Source organism: Thalassophryne amazonica, chromosome 14 (assembly GCF_902500255.1).
Source record: "Thalassophryne amazonica chromosome 14, fThaAma1.1, whole genome shotgun sequence".
Taxonomy (NCBI): domain Eukaryota; kingdom Metazoa; phylum Chordata; class Actinopteri; order Batrachoidiformes; family Batrachoididae; genus Thalassophryne; species Thalassophryne amazonica.
Genome location: NC_047116.1, coordinates 59,562,792 through 59,579,246, shown reverse-complemented (window position 1 = coordinate 59,579,246; position 16,455 = coordinate 59,562,792). Strand labels below are relative to the sequence as shown.

The following is a 16,455-nucleotide window of genomic DNA, read 5'->3' as shown; positions in this document are numbered from 1 at the left end:
CTCCAGTTCAAAAAATAACTGAAGCACTTGCTCCACATTCATAAAACGCCTCATTTTTACAAAAAAAACCCCAAACAACAAAACACTAACCACACATGCTACCCACTAGTAACAAAGAGAAAACGCATATACAATCAGACCCACGTGGCGTGGGTTGGGCTGTGATCAAACACACGTGGGGTTAGGGAACACATGTGGGGTTAGTGACTTCTGATTGGTGGAAAATTTCAGGAGACAACCAGTGAGGAAGGAGGAGTCATATTTCTTCCCACCGCTGTTGCTGCTGCAGTAGCGAAGAAAATGATCCTTTTGGGTGTGTGTGTAAATAAACGCGTAGCGAAAAATGACAATATTCATGAAAACGCATGGCGTAAAAAATACTCATACGTCAAGTTATACTAGGCCTAATTAACAAAATGTAAAAAGTGCTATAAAGGTTGAAGTCTCCACGTTCAGCACTCATTTAAAGGGAGCCTCAGAGTGCAGCAGATTGAGTGTTAAATCAGCCTGCAAGCATCCATTTCAAAATGAGCAAATATCTGCACAAAAACAATAAAGTTTATCAGTTTGAACATTAAATATTTTGTCTTTGTAGTGTATTCAATTGAATATACAGTGGGGGAAATAAGTATTTGACCCCCTGTTAGTTTTACAGGTTTTCCCACCTACAAAGAATGGAGAGGTCTGTAATTTTTATCGTAGGTACACTTCAACTGTGAGAGACAGAATCTAAAAAAAATCACATTGTATGACTTTTAAATAATTAATTTACATTTTATTGCATAAAAGACACCTGTTCACACACTTAATCAATCACACCCCAACCTGTCCACCATAGCCAAGACCAAATAGCTGTCTAAGGACACCAGGGACAAAACTGTAGACCTGCCAAGGCTGGGATGGACTACAGGACAACAGGCAAGCAGCTTGGTAGAAGACAACAACTGTTATGATTATTTATTAGAAAGTGGAAGAAACACAAGATGACTGTCAATCTCCCTCGGTCTGGGATTCCATGCAAGATCTCACTTTGTGGGGTAAGGATGATTCTGAGAAAGCTAGAACTACACAGGAGGACCTGGTCAATGACCTGAAGAGAGCTGGGACCACAGTCACAAAGATTACATTAGTAACACATGATGCTGTCATGGATTATAATCCTGCAGGGCAACAAGGTCCCCATGCTCAAGCAGGCACATGTCCAGGCCTGTTTGAAGTTCACCACTGACCATCTGGATGATCCAGACGAGGCATGGGAGAAGGTCATGTGGTCAGATGAGTCCAAAATAGAGCTTTTTGGAATCAACTCCACTTACCATGTTTAGAGGATGAGAACAACCCCAAGAAAACCATCCCAACCGTGAAGCATGGGGGTGGAAACATCATACTCTGGGGGTGCGCTTCCCTCAGTAAGAGCATTGAAGATGGGTCATGGCTGGGTCTTCCAGCATGACAATGACCCCAACCACACAGCCAGGGCAACTAAGGAGGGGCTCCGTAAGAAGCATTTCAAGGTCCTGGAGTGGCCTGGCCAGTCTCCAGGCCTGAAGTCAATAGAAAATCTTTGGAGGGAGCTGAAACTCCAAATCTGAAAGATTTGGAGAAGATCTGTATGGAGGAGTGGACCAAAATCCCTGTTGCAGTGTGTGAAAACTTGGTCAGGAACTACAGGAAACATCTGACCTCTGTAATGGCAGACAAATGCGTCTGTACCAACTGTCAAGCTGTTTTTCTAGGGGGTCAAATACTTATTTCATGCAATAAAATGCAAATTAATTATTTAAAAATCATACAATGTGATTTACTGGACTTTTTTTTAGATTCTGTCTCTCACAGTTGAAGTAAAAGTAACTCCCTTCGGCTGCTCCCTTGTTTGCACCCGGGGTCGCCACAGCAAAGCCAAGGTGGGTCTGCATGTTGAATTGGCACAGGTTTTACGCCGGATGCCCTTCCTGACGCAACTCCACTTCACATGGAGAAATGTGGCAGGGGTGGGTTTTGAACCGGGAACCTTCTGCACTGAAACCAAGCGCACTAACCACTTGGCCACCCCCTCCTACAATAAAAATTACAGACCTCTCCATTCTTTGTAGGTGGGAAAATTGCAAAACTGACAGGGGGTCAAATACTTATTTTCCCCTGTAGGTTGATTAGGATCATTGCAGATCATTGTATTTTCTTTTTATTTACATTTTACACAATGTCCCAACTTCGTTGGAATTGGGGTTGTATTATTTTTTCTTCCTTAGTGTGTGTATATGTTTCATTCTTTGTATGTAACACTGCCTACCTCATTGTGTTATACAAGTAGAATAACCTTTGACCAGTCCAGCTCTCACAGTAAGCCAGTAAAAGTGAGCAGCAATCAGGAGATGGTTTTGTCCAGTGCTGTCATTTCTTGCTGGTGCAGCCATTTGTCTCTCTCGGTCTGTGCACGCTGATCACTGACACTTATTTTACTCTGTATTGCATGATACCTGAAAGACAAAGAGAACAGCCTGAGGAAGATAAAAGGGGAGGTCATTTCTTTCTGTCAAGCTCTGTGGGATCATCATCTGTGATGGATTCATGTTTTTTAGGATTGTATGTAAGTGGGAGAGTTTCTGTTGGATGTAATGTACATTTATTTAATTCTGCTTGTTTGTGCATCTGAAATCAAATGCAATAAATTTGATAGTGCCTGTCAGCTTTATCAGAGTTAAAATAGCTGTTTCAATTTCTTAAACTTTTAAACAAGATAATGCTGACATGTAGTGACGTTTCAAAATTAGATGAATTGTGTATTAACGTTCACAAGATTGATGAGAGGTGCATTTTTGTGCCAAAAGTAATTTTTGAGTCTAAAGTGATCAATGCGTAAAGCAGCTCAGTTTGCTGAATTCAGCCCGATCTCCTCGGTATGCTGCTTGGCACAGCTGGGCAAGGTTGTTAAGTCCATGCCCCCTTCGGTAGACTCCTGGCTGCCATTGACCAGCTACTGGATTACTCCATCAACTTTTCCCAGATGTCTCTTGGTGTCAACGATTGACCATCCAGAGATATGAATGTCACTGTCAAAATACAGAATCCTGTTTGAGACTTTCACTATATGCAAGCACACTCTTGATAGCTGAGTCCAGGAAGTCACTGAAATCCTGGTTCTTCACAGTCAGGAATCCAAACACACTTACTCCTTGCTCAGTTTTTCGAGTGCTGTAACCAGTACATCATTTATTGCACAAACATCACTACATTGCCTGAAAGTCAAAAGGCTCCAACATGAGGATCCACGGCACACCGTCTGAATCCCATAAAAGTAGTGCATTTGCGGCATGTCCAACTTCTTTTTGGTATTTGCACAACATGTAATCTAATCAGAGTGTATGGTGCAGGATGCTAACATCTTGGACAGAGGTGCTTGGTGATGCCAACACCCTTGCATGAGTTTTTGGGGTCCTGGTAAAACAAGCACACAGGTTAAATACTTTCCAAAAAATGATGTTCTGTAAACATGCCTGGTTGACATACTCTGCACAACTTCATATGGGAATGGAAGCAGTCTGCAGAAAATGTCTGTCTTTTTTGGGTGGGTGGTTTGCACTCCAACCACCACAAAAACATTTACACAGCTTCTATCTCAAAGGAGATTTCAGCTTCCATTCCACATATGATATAAATATTTGATCCTGGCTCAGTGTTTAATGCAAGCAGCAATATTTCTTTTCCTGCATCACTGTTGTGTGGGCCGCTGAAGAGGAGGTACTGCTGGCCCACCACCACCAGAGGGCGCCCTGCCTGGAGTGCGGGCTCCAGGCACCAGAGGGCGCCGCCGCCCCACAGGAGCAGCCTCGGTAACAGCTGTCACCCATCACCTGAGACAGCTGACGGCAATTATCACTGGGGTATATCAGCAGGACGGCATCTCCACCTCATCGCCGAGATATCGTTTCTACCAGAGAGGTAACGTATCAAAGCTACGGAGTGTATCTTTTTGGATTTGTGCTTAGTTTGTGGATTACTGTTCCAACGAGAGGTGGAGGTAACTTCCCTGCTGTTCGGAGTCCTGGGTGCAAACGCGCCCCCATCTAACTGTCCTTTGTTCCTCGCCAGCAGTACCAGGTCCGACACGCGGAGGCAGTGGCCACCTGGGAGTTCGGGACTTGGCGGCTCCAGTATTCCCGGGGTCCTGTGGCGGAGGAAGCCGTGTGGTTCCGGTCTTACCTTGGAGAGGCGTCTCCTATCTTCGAGCCTGCCCACACGACACTTTTGTGAATTGACTGTTGTCCATTGCTGTGATTGGTTGTATACGTTGTGCACATTCACAACAGTAAAGCTTGTTATTTTGACTTACTCCATTGTCCGTTCATTTGCGCCCCCTGTTGTGGGTCCGTGTTCCTACACTTTCCCAACAGGATATCTCGGCCAGCGTCATGGATCCCGAGGGGCGTCAACCGGCTGTTGAACGGCCAATGGAAGAACAGGACGCGCAGGCGTCCGCGGGAGGGGTAATCGGTGAGTTGCAGCGGATCCTCACCGCTTTCACGACTCGGTTGGATTTCATGACCGAGCAGAACGTCCTCCTGAACCGCAGGGTGGAGGCTCTCGCCGCGCAGGTGGAAGCTCGCCCTCCGGGCGCCGCTGCGGCTCTCCCTCCCGTAGATCCTGTGCGTAACGTTGACGTTCCACTGGTTGTTCAACGACCTCTCCCTCCTTCCCCGGAAGCATACATAAGCCCTCCAGAGCCGTACGGAGGCTGTGTGGAGACGTGCGCGGATTTTCTGATGCAGTGTTCGCTCGTCTTCGCACAGCGTCCCGTTATGTACGCGACCGATGCTAGTAAAGTAGCTTATGTCATAAACCTGCTTCGCGGTGAGGCACGCGCTTGGGCTACAGCGCTCTGGGAGCAGAATTCACGGCTCCTTCTGACATACGATGGGTTTGTGAGGGGGCTCAGAACCGTGTTCGATCACACTAATAGGGGCGAGACCGCTTCAACCGTGCTACTGTCAATGAGACAGGGGCGCCGGAGCGCAGCTGTTTATGCAGTCGACTTCCGCATCGCGGCTGCGAGATCCGGCTGGAATAACGCTGCCCTCCGCGCCGCCTTTGTAAACGGACTGTCTTTGGTTCTCAAGGAGCACCTGGTGGCTAAAGACGAACCGCGGGATTTAGACGGGCTTATCGATCTTGTCATACGGTTGGACAACCGGTTAGAAGAACGTCGGCGGGAACGAGACGAAGGGCGTGGCCGGGCACGCGCCGTCCCTCTCCCTTCTGGTTCCGACCGCGCTCCGCCTTCCCCACGCTCCACGGCCCCTGCGCTCCGTGGGGCCACAGCTCCCCCTACTGACGAAGCTATGGACACGAGTAGGGCAACATTTAGGGCACCAGCTGCACAGAGGAGACGGGCCCATGGAGCTTGTTTTGTTTGTGGTGCACTAGAGCACCATGTGAGAGACTGCCCCGAGCGGTTACAACACCAACGCCCGCCCCTAGAGACTGGGCTAGGGGTGGGCCGAGACATTCACGTGGGACACACCCACATTGCTACACGACTCCCAGTCACGATCCTGTATGAGGATTTAACCCTGAAGGCCCCAGCACTGGTGGACACGGGCTCTGAGGGGAATCTGTTGGACTGCAGATGGGCCAGGGAGATAGGGCTCCCTCTGGTGGCGCTTACCTCGCCTGTGCAGGTTCGAGCGCTAGATGGCTCCCTGCTCCCTCCGATCACACATAAGACACCACCTGTAACGCTGGTGGAGTCAGGAAACCACCGGGAGGTGATCGAGTTTTTTGTGACTCAGGCCACTTCCCGTGTGGTTTTAGGCTTTCCCTGGATGTTGAAGCACAATCCCCGGATTGATTGGCCGTCCGGGGTAGTGGTTCAGTGGAGCGAGACCTGCCATCGGGTGTGTCTAGGTTCCTCGGTTCCTCCCGGCTCCCAAGCTAAGGAGGAGGTCAGAGTCCCACCCAATCTGGGGACGGTGCCGGTGGAGTACCACGACCTTGTCGACGTGTTCAGCAAGGATCTGGCGCTCACACTCCCCCCCCACCGTCCGTACGATTGTGCCATCGATTTGGTTCCAGGCAGTGGGTTCCCGTCCAGTAGACTGTACAACCTCTCACGGCCTGAGCGCGAATCAATGGAGACCTACATCCGGGACTCGTTAGCTGCCGGGTTGATCCGAAATTCCACCTCCCCGATGGGCGCAGGTTTCTTTTTTGTGGGTAAAAAAGATGGCGGACTTCGTCCATGCATCGATTATAGGGGGCTGAACGAAATCACGGTTCGCAACCGATACCCGTTACCCCTGTTGGATTCGGTGTTCACGCCCCTGCATGGAGCCAAGATTTTTACCAAGCTTGATCTTAGAAACGCGTATCATCTGGTTCGGATCCGGAAGGGAGACGAGTGGAAGACGGCATTCAACACCCCCTTAGGTCACTTTGAGTACCTGGTCATGCCGTTCGGCCTCACAAACGCCCCCGCGACGTTCCAAGCCTTGGTTAACGACGTATTGCGGGACTTCCTGCACCGGTTCGTCTTCGTATATCTAGACGATATACTCATCTTTTCTCCGGATCCTGAGACTCATGTCCGGCATGTACGTCAGGTCCTGCAGCGGTTATTGGAGAACCGGCTGTTTGTTAAGGGCGAGAAGTGTGAGTTTCACCGCACCTCTTTGTCCTTCCTGGGGTTCATCATCTCCCCCAACTCCGTCGCACCTGATCCGGCCAAGGTTGCAGCGGTGAGAGACTGGCCCCAACCCACAAGCCGTAGGAAGCTGCAACAGTTCCTCGGCTTTGCGAATTTCTACAGGAGGTTCATTAAGGGCTACAGTCAGGTTGTTAGCCCCCTGACAGCCCTGACCTCACCAAAAGTCCCCTTCACCTGGTCGGATCGTTGCGAGGCCGCGTTCAAGGAGTTGAAACGGCGCTTCTCGTCTGCACCCGTTCTGGTGCAGCCCGATCCTAGTCGCCAGTTAGTGGTTGAAGTGGACGCCTCGGACTCAGGGATAGGAGCTGTGCTGTCCCAGAGTGGGAAGACCGATAAGGTCCTTCATCCGTGTGCCTATTTTTCCCGCAGGTTGACCCCGGCTGAACGGAACTATGACGTCGGCAACCGAGAACTCCTTGCGGTGAAAGAGGCTCTTGAAGAGTGGAGACACCTGTTGGAGGGAACGTCCGTGCCATTCACGGTTTTCACTGACCACCGGAACCTGGAGTATATCAGGACCGCCAAGCGGCTGAATCCCAGGCAAGCCCGCTGGTCACTGTTCTTCGGCCGTTTTGACTTCCGCATCACCTACCGGCCCGGGACCAAGAACCAGAAGTCGGATGCCTTGTCCCGGGTACACGAAGACAAGGTCAAAGCGGAGTTGTCGGATCCACCGGAACCCATCATCCCGGAGTCCACTATCGTGGCCACCCTCACCTGGGACGTTGAGAGAACCGTCCGGGAGGCCCTGGCACGAAGCCCGGACCCCGGGACTGGACCAAAGAACAGACTTTACGTCCCACCAGAGGCAAGGGCTGCAGTCCTGGACTTCTGTCACGGCTCTAAGCTCTCCTGTCATCCAGGGGTGCGAAGAACCGTGGCAGTTGTCCGGCAGCGCTTCTGGTGGGCGTCCCTGGAGGCCGACGTCCGGGACTATATCCAGGCCTGTACCACCTGTGCCAGGGGCAAGGCCGACCATCGCAAGGCTCCGGGACTGCTACAGCCGCTGCCCGTGCCTCATCGCCCCTGGTCCCACATCGGCCTGGATTTTGTCACGGGCCTCCCGCCGTCCCAGGGAAACACCGTGATCCTCACGATAGTGGACCGATTCTCCAAGGCGGCCCACTTCGTGGCCCTCCCGAAGCTCCCCACGGCCCAGGAGACAGCGGACCTCCTGGTCCACCACGTCGTCCGCCTGCATGGGATACCATCAGACATCGTCTCCGATCGCGGTCCCCAGTTCTCCTCGCATGTCTGGAGGAGCTTTTGCTGGGAACTGGGGGCCACGGTCAGTCTCTCGTCCGGGTATCACCCCCAGACCAACGGGCAAGCAGAGCGGGCCAATCAAGAAATGGAGCAAACACTGCGTTGTGTGACAGCCGCGCACCCGGCGGCCTGGAGTACTCATCTGGCCTGGATCGAGTACGCCCACAACAGTCAAGTGTCATCAGCCACCGGCCTCTCCCCCTTTGAGGTGTGTTTGGGTTATCAGCCCCCGTTGTTCCCGGTGGTTGAGGGAGAGGTCGGTGTGCCCTCGGTCCAGGCCCACCTGCGGAAGTGCCGTCGGGTGTGGCGTGCCGCCCGTTCTGCTTTGTTGAAGGCCCGGATGAGGGCGAAGACCCATGCAGACCGGCGGCGGACCCCGGCCCCTACGTATCGCCCCGGGCAGGAAGTGTGGTTGTCCACAAAGGACATCCCACTACAAGTGGCCTCCCCTAAACTACAGGACAGGTACATAGGACCGTTTAAAATCCTCAAGGTCATCAATCCCGCCGCAGTGAGGCTTCAGCTTCCAGCCTCACTGCGGATCCATCCTGTGTTTCATGTGTCGAAGCTCAAGCCCCATCACACCTCGCCCCTCTGTACACCCGGTCCGGCACCACCTCCTGCCCGGATCATCGATGGCGAGCCGGCTTGGACAGTGCGCTGGTTGTTGGACGTCCGTCGGATGGGCCGGGGCTTTCAATATCTGGTGGACTGGGAGGGGTATGGTCCCGAAGAACGCTCCTGGGTGAAGAGGAGCTTCATCCTGGACCCGGCCCTCCTGGCCGACTTCTACCGTCGCCACCCGGACAAGCCCGGTCGGGCGCCAGGAGGCGCCCGTTGAGGGGGGGGGTCCTGTTGTGTGGGCCGCTGAAGAGGAGGTACTGCTGGCCCACCACCACCAGAGGGCGCCCTGCCTGGAGTGCGGGCTCCAGGCACCAGAGGGCGCCGCCGCCCCACAGGAGCAGCCTCGGTAACAGCTGTCACCCATCACCTGAGACAGCTGACGGCAATTATCACTGGGGTATATCAGCAGGACGGCATCTCCACCTCATCGCCGAGATATCGTTTCTACCAGAGAGGTAACGTATCAAAGCTACGGAGTGTATCTTTTTGGATTTGTGCTTAGTTTGTGGATTACTGTTCCAACGAGAGGTGGAGGTAACTTCCCTGCTGTTCGGAGTCCTGGGTGCAAACGCGCCCCCATCTAACTGTCCTTTGTTCCTCGCCAGCAGTACCAGGTCCGACACGCGGAGGCAGTGGCCACCTGGGAGTTCGGGACTTGGCGGCTCCAGTATTCCCGGGGTCCTGTGGCGGAGGAAGCCGTGTGGTTCCGGTCTTACCTTGGAGAGGCGTCTCCTATCTTCGAGCCTGCCCACACGACACTTTTGTGAATTGACTGTTGTCCATTGCTGTGATTGGTTGTATACGTTGTGCACATTCACAACAGTAAAGCTTGTTATTTTGACTTACTCCATTGTCCGTTCATTTGCGCCCCCTGTTGTGGGTCCGTGTTCCTACACTTTCCCAACACATCACTACTGTTTGGTGCAGCAGCATTACCGTTAAACCTTATGGTAACCAGTAAATACTGTCCTGAGACAGGAAACTGAGAGTGATGTCATGTTTTTATGGTTTATGATGCCCATTCAGTTACTTTGGAGCCCAGTGGGATGTGAAAGCCTTGTTTGTTCTGCTGTGAGATTGAGCCACATAACATACACTTACACTCCAGACAGTGGTGGTAGTTCATCTGCAGCCAACGATATGTATGTGCACGCTCGCAGTCAGCAACACATAATTTCCTTAGTAAAATATACACATCAGTTCTCAGCCGGTGTATAAACTGTGTTTTGGATACATGCAATTGGAAATAATAAGTATAATGCAACATGGTTTTATTTTGCTTATTTTTATGCAGTGTTTTCATAACTTTATGGGCAGCATGACTGAAGCATGTTTCTTAAATTTTGAGTGAGGCTGAAAGAGATCACTGGAACCAAATTCTCCCTTCTCTGGAAAAAAAAGCTTCCTAGTTGCAGAACTAATGTGAAGCAGAAATAGAGTCGTATCTTCTTTTTATAGTGAGCTTCTGTAGCGTGATTGGGAAGTTGAGAAGTTTGTGCTCTTGTTACGTCTGCTTGCTTTGTTGCCACAGCTTGCAGCTAAGCCGCTCCTCGGTGTAATTGCGACTTTGAAAATAGCCAATTGCACTTCTGCCAAAATAATGTCTTGGGATAGCTTTCTGTTCCCTCTGTTTATTTATTTATTGTTTGTTTTATCTTCTCCTCATGTCACTCCCATCCTTTTTCGGTGACACTCTCTGTCTCGCTCGCTTTGTCTCATTTTGCAGCACCGTTACTGTTTTATCTGTGCCAACTCCTCTTCCTCAAAGCACCCTGTTACCTTTGTTTCCATCCCCTCCCTTTTCTCTGTCCATCTATCTCTCTCTTTCTCTCCCTCACCCCATCTCTCTCTCCTAAAGCAGCTTAATTCTATCATCTTCCAGTCAGACATTACATTTATGACACAAATCCTGCTACTCATAGCAGAATACTTTCTGTGTGTTTTTGTGTTCTTTACATAATGTCTGTGTGCTTGTTGTTGTGTGCAGTATGTATTTCTGTGCATGTTTTGAGCTCTGCGCTTCTCATCTCAGTATAATACCACCAGGCTAATAGTCTCTTAAATCCGCCTGCTGTGCCCTCTGCAAGCGCACGTTTGGAATCAGAGGTCAGGTCCATGTTCACACTGTGTGTCATCCATGTTGGTGGACGCCGGATATATAATTGTAATAAATCAGCCTTTACCCGTGCCCTTTGTGTGTGAGGTTAAATGAAAAAGATCTCAAGAAAATTTCATGTGCAGCACAGTAATTTGCACAATCAAACGCATGATGAAATGTCAGTGTGATTTAATGGACAGTGGCACTTATTTAATTGTGGTTTTGTTTGAGATCATTGCTGACAACTGTGAGCATGTCAAAGTTTTCAGTAGTGAGTACAGACAATAATTAATTAAAAATCCAGTACATGTCATGGCGACTTCTCTCATAACCATTGGTGGCCTTGATTCAGATACTGCTGGCAGCTCTAATGCACAATTTGAAAATAGAAGATTATCTGTTAATATTGCAGCATGAAACATTTTAAAGATCAGGTTTACAATTAATGATTTGCTTTTATAGAGCTGTTTAAACATTGTGCTATTAATCTTCTGCCATCTGTAAAGGAATAATAATAGCAAACAGTATTAGTAATGATTAGATTTGTATAGTCTGTCGCTTAGTGGTTAGCACTGTTGCCTCACAGCAAAATGGTCATGGGATCGATTCCCGCTTGTGGCTTCTCTGTGTGGAGTTTGCATCTTCTCCCCGTCTTTGGGTGGGATCTCTCCGGGTGCTCCAGTTTCCTCCCACATCCAAAGACATGCAGGTTAGGTGGATTGGAAACTTTAAATTGTCCGTAAGTGTGTTTGCAGGTGTGAATGTGTTTGTTTGTCTATATGTGGTCCTGTGACAGACTGACGCCCAGTCCAGGGTGTACTCCGCCTCACGCTCTATGACTGCTGGGATAAGCTCCAGCTCCCTGTGACCCTTAATTAGAGCAAGCGGTTGAAGATGAGTGCATGAGTGAGTGTTTTCTTTGGAAAACTCCTGTGCAGCAGTTCTGATGCTCCTCTGATACACGTCTGCACTCTGTCGTCTTCCATGTTTTGGCCTGTTGCCTTGTTTCTACTGGACACCTAAAGCTGTGTCACAGCGTTGGATTGATTTGAACTTGGGAGTGAGTTTCAAGTCAAGTGGTCAAACACCTGTGTAGAAGCACCTCATGACACCATCAGCGCTTCCCAGGTGTCTCCTCATTTCAGCAGCTGAAGACCCAGAGGCATTTATGTCACTGCTAAGTTAAGTGAGTGTCTCTACAAGCTCAGCACTTTCACCACCTGGAGATACACCTCTGATGCAGTTCTCCTTCACTATGATGGATTTCTACAAACTCAAAACTATTATGTTCAAACTGCTTTTTTTTTTAGCAATCCTGTGAATCACTAAAATAGTATTTAGTTGTACAACCACAGTTTTTCATGATTTCTTCACATCTGCGAGGCATTAATTTTGTTAGTTTGGAACCAAGATTTTGCTCATTTACTAATGTGCTTGGGGTCATTGTCTTGTTGAAACACCCATTTCAAGGGCATGACCTCTTCAAGTATTTTGACATATCCAGACTGATCCATGATACCTGGTATGCGATATATAGGCCCAACACCATAGTAGGAGAAACATGCCCATATCATGATGCTTGCACCACCATGCTTCACTGTCTTCACTGTGAACTGTGGCTTGAATTCAGAGTTTGGGGGTCATCTCACAAACTGTCTGAGGCCCTTGGACCCAAAAAGAACAGTTTTACTCTCATCAGTCCACAAAATATTCCTCCATTTCTCTTTAGGCCAGTTGATGTGTTCTTTGGCAAATTGTAACCTCTTCTGCACATGTCTTTTATTTAACAGAGGGACTTGCAAATAAATTAGGTTCACACAGGCGTCTTCTAACTGTCACAGCACTTACAGGTAACTCCAGACTGTCTTTGATCATCCTGGAGCTGATCAGTGGGTGAACCTTTGCCATTCTGGTTATTCTTCTATCCATTTTGATGGTTGTTTTCCATTTTCTTCCACGTGTCTCTGGTTTTTTTGTCCATTGTAAAACATTGGAGATCTTTGTAGATGAACAGCCTATAATTTTTTGCACCTGCGTATAAGTTTTCCCCTCTCCAGTCAACTTTTTAATCAAACTACGCTGTTCTTCTGAACAGTGCCTTGAACGTCCCTTTTTCCTCAGGCTTTCAAAGAGAAAAGCATGTTCAACAGGTGCTGGCTTCATCCTTAAATAGGGGACACCTGATTCACACCTGTTTGTTCCACAAAATTGACGAACTCACTGACCGAATGCCACACTGCTATTATTGTGAACACCCCCTTTTCTACTTTTTTTTTTTACTAATAGCTCAATTTCATAGCCTTAAGAGTGTGCATATCATGAATGCTTGGTCTTGTTGGAAGTGTGAGAATCTACTGAATCTACTGGTACCTTGTTTCCCATGTAACAATAAGAAAACTCAAAAGAATACTCAAAACCTGGATTAATCTTTTTAGTCACATAGCACTACTATTATTCTGAACACTACTGTAAGCTGCTGTTTTGCACAACCCTACCCATCACCAAGTCCATGCAAGCACTGAACAGTGTGGGAGATTTGACTCACATTTATAGCAAATCTGTGAAATTCGACTAATATTTAGGTGATTATGATCAAGCTAACAAATACGTATCATTCCCATTATTTTATAATCCACTTATCTTTTAAACCGGACTATTATCAGAAATATGTCTGCCTTTTTCTGCGACTGACTGGTGTCCTGTCCAGGGTGTACCCTGCCTCACGTCCTATGACTGCTGGGAAAGTCTCCAGCTCCCTGCAGCTCTTATTTGGAGTAAGCGGTTGAAGATGAGTGAGTATGTGTCTGCCTTTTTTTCTGTCTTTCATGCTGAGGAATCTGATGGTGGGGCATTAAATGTTAATTCTCATTGAATGCAGTGTAGTCACTCATTTAGCCTTGATGATATTTTGATGATCATCATTTTATTCTCATCAAATTGTTCAGTGAGGCTCTGTGCTCCATTGTTCTGCAGACCACCTCATCAGCTTTTTCCTTCTAATTTATCATCTGTCTTGATATTGTTAATATCCCACAATAATAAACAATGCTATTTCTGAGTTGTCTTCGACTTGATGAACCTTTTGACATTAGTGGGAACAGACGTGGTTTTTAGTACGGGCGAACTGGGCAGCCGCCCAGGGTGACATTTTTTCATGACGGTGCGGCACAAGCGCTTAAAAAAATAATGAATTGATTTATTAGGCACACAAATTCAGCACACAAAACGATTTGTCACAAAAAAAGATCATCTGCCCTGCAAAGTGATTTTCTATTATTTGTCATATCACTGCATGGGGAATTAGCAAAATTGGCACCCCCTGCACCTTGCTGAGAAGGTGCACAGAAGCACTGAGAAAAGAAAAGTACTGACATGACGAACTGGAAGAAAACAGTCACGTGAGTCGTGGTGCATTCTTGGGGTCAGCTTTGCATTCGCTGTCAAGCTATCTGCTTGTTTATCGAGTTTATTTCTTTATTTATTCACTGAAAATGTTGGGTTGTTGTGCATTTGGATGCACAAATAGACAGAGCAAGGTGTTCAAGATGCACAGATTCCCTTCAGATCCCAACAGATGAAAAATTTAGGAAAAAACAGAAAGAAAAAACAAGGTGTATTTTTAAAGTCTCTCCTGTCCAGTTAATTGAAGCAGTTAAATCATTTTAAATTACAAGCCCGACTTTGTTGCATGTAGTATGTTCAAATTCTCTCCAGGCATCATGAGACAACCCAAATTATTATTGATACTACATGTATTCACAATCATTAATCTTCTTACTTCTTATTTGCTGCTCAGTGATTCAAACAAACCTATATCCCTTTACAAGCAATCTGATATGCAAGCTTATACTCATAGACCGACCTCTCCGGTGTCCAGGTCATGAATGAAGGGCTGATGTTAATTGGTGGTCTAACTCATACATTTGTTAACCTTCTTGCTATGATGCTTATTAAACCTGCGTCAACATAATTTTAATTGAGAATACATATTTTTTATTTCCATCTGAATGATGTGTCAATGACCTCAGCATGTAGTCTTCAACGTGTCCTTATGTCCGCTGCAGAAAACACACTGTGCTTTGCTTGAGGGGACTGCAGCAGACACAAAACTTTTTTCCTTTTTCCCATCATTTATGAACTTATGGGGACTAAAACTGAACAGTTTTCCTTTTATTTAAATATTGTACTTCACCCCCCCTCCCTTCTCTCTGTGCTAAACCTGCCTCAACATAATCTTTATTGAAAATACATATCTATTTTTTCCCATCTGAGTGGAGTCAGATTGTATATATTTGCCACTTTTCTGTATATTTATTTAAGTTTTGATAACATACTGTTTTGTGCAGAGTTGCCTCATTGTCTTCTGGCAAGGTTGGAGGAGATTGTGCACCTTATTTTTATGATAAAAATGGATTTTTGTGCAAATTTATTTTGGGGGAGGGGGCTCTCGGGAGGGGGGTCTCGTCTGGGGAGTAATTCGGTGTAGAACCGCCACTGAGTGGAAAGATGAATAAGCCAAATGTTTCATGCTGAAGCGCAAAAATATGTAGTCAAAAGAAAATCCAATGATCAAACATTACTATTACAACAAAAAAATATTTTTTACTACAATATGTTATTTACATATTTCTTAAAAACAACTATGCAAAAAAAAAAAAAATCTTGACTTTTGTGTGTGTGTGTGTGTGTGTGTGTGTGTGTGTGTGTGTGTGTGTGTGTGTGTGTGTACTGCCCTTAGCCAAATTCAGTTTGCAGATTCCTCAGTCATAAAATATAAAATTAAAACCTCATTAAATACATTAAACTCACTAAATGAAGACCCAGAGAAGACTCATTAAATACATTAAAGTCATTAAATAAATTATACATTAAATACATGATGATTTGGGCAGCACCCTGTGATAGGCTGGCATCCTGTCCAGGGATTACGCTGCCTCTTGCCGTACGACTGCTGGGCTAGGCCTCCCCCCTGCTATGACCCTTAATTGGAATAAGTGGAAATAGAAAATTAATTAATGAATTTTGACAGTGTGGTGGCATAGTTTTTAGGCAGCCGGTTTGCTCTGTGTCTTCCTGATACCGTCACATCTCAGAAGCTAAGCAGAGCAGGATCTGGTTGGTACTTGGATGGGAGACCTCTTTGGAACACCAGTGGCTGTGTGTGTTTCTCCAGGTAAAACTGGAGTTGCGTCAGGAAGGGCATCCGGCGTAAAACTTGTGAAAATTACCAATGTGGATCTGGTTGTATCTGCTGTGGTGACCCTAAACGAAACCGGGAGCAGCCAAATGAACAACAACAAGGTGGCATAGTTTTAGCACGTAGTTGTTGCTCATAGCACGAAAGTTGTCGCAATGCTTCCCACCTGATCCTTTCTGTGAGGAGTTTCCATGTTTTCCCTGTGTTTGTGTGGTTTCCTTCCAGGTACTCTGTTTCCTCCCACTTCCAAAGACATGTAGACTAGGTGAATTAGAAACTTTAAATTGTCCGTAGTTATGCGAGTGTGAATGTGTTTGTCGATATATATGGCCCTGTGATAGACTGGCATCCTGTCCGGGGTTTACCCCGCCTCTCGCCCTCTCATTGCTCAGTGAACAGGATAAAAGATCACGTTTAAAGATCAGTGATCAGGCTAAAAAGTTATTAACTTAATCAAAGATGAATGTTCAGTATTAAAGTGCAATATCAAACTAAGCGCATTACGAGGTCTGTCAATAAAGTATAGGTCCTTTTTATTTTTTTCAAAATCTATATGGATTTCTTTCATAT

General features: G+C 47.1%; 1 protein-coding gene and 1 long non-coding RNA gene across 3 annotated transcripts in view; both read left to right on the top strand.

Annotated features, from left to right (window-relative positions):
• The window catches only part of LOC117524798 (partitioning defective 3 homolog B-like), an 830,560-nt gene that overhangs the window by 448,908 nt on the left and 365,197 nt on the right, over positions 1–16,455 (top strand). The window lies entirely within an intron of this gene.
• Positions 7,035–15,851, top strand: LOC117524803. The gene is made up of 4 exons (XR_004564857.1): positions 7,035–7,048; positions 9,798–9,800; positions 15,444–15,451; positions 15,738–15,851. It is a non-coding gene; the product is annotated as an uncharacterized LOC117524803 (long non-coding RNA).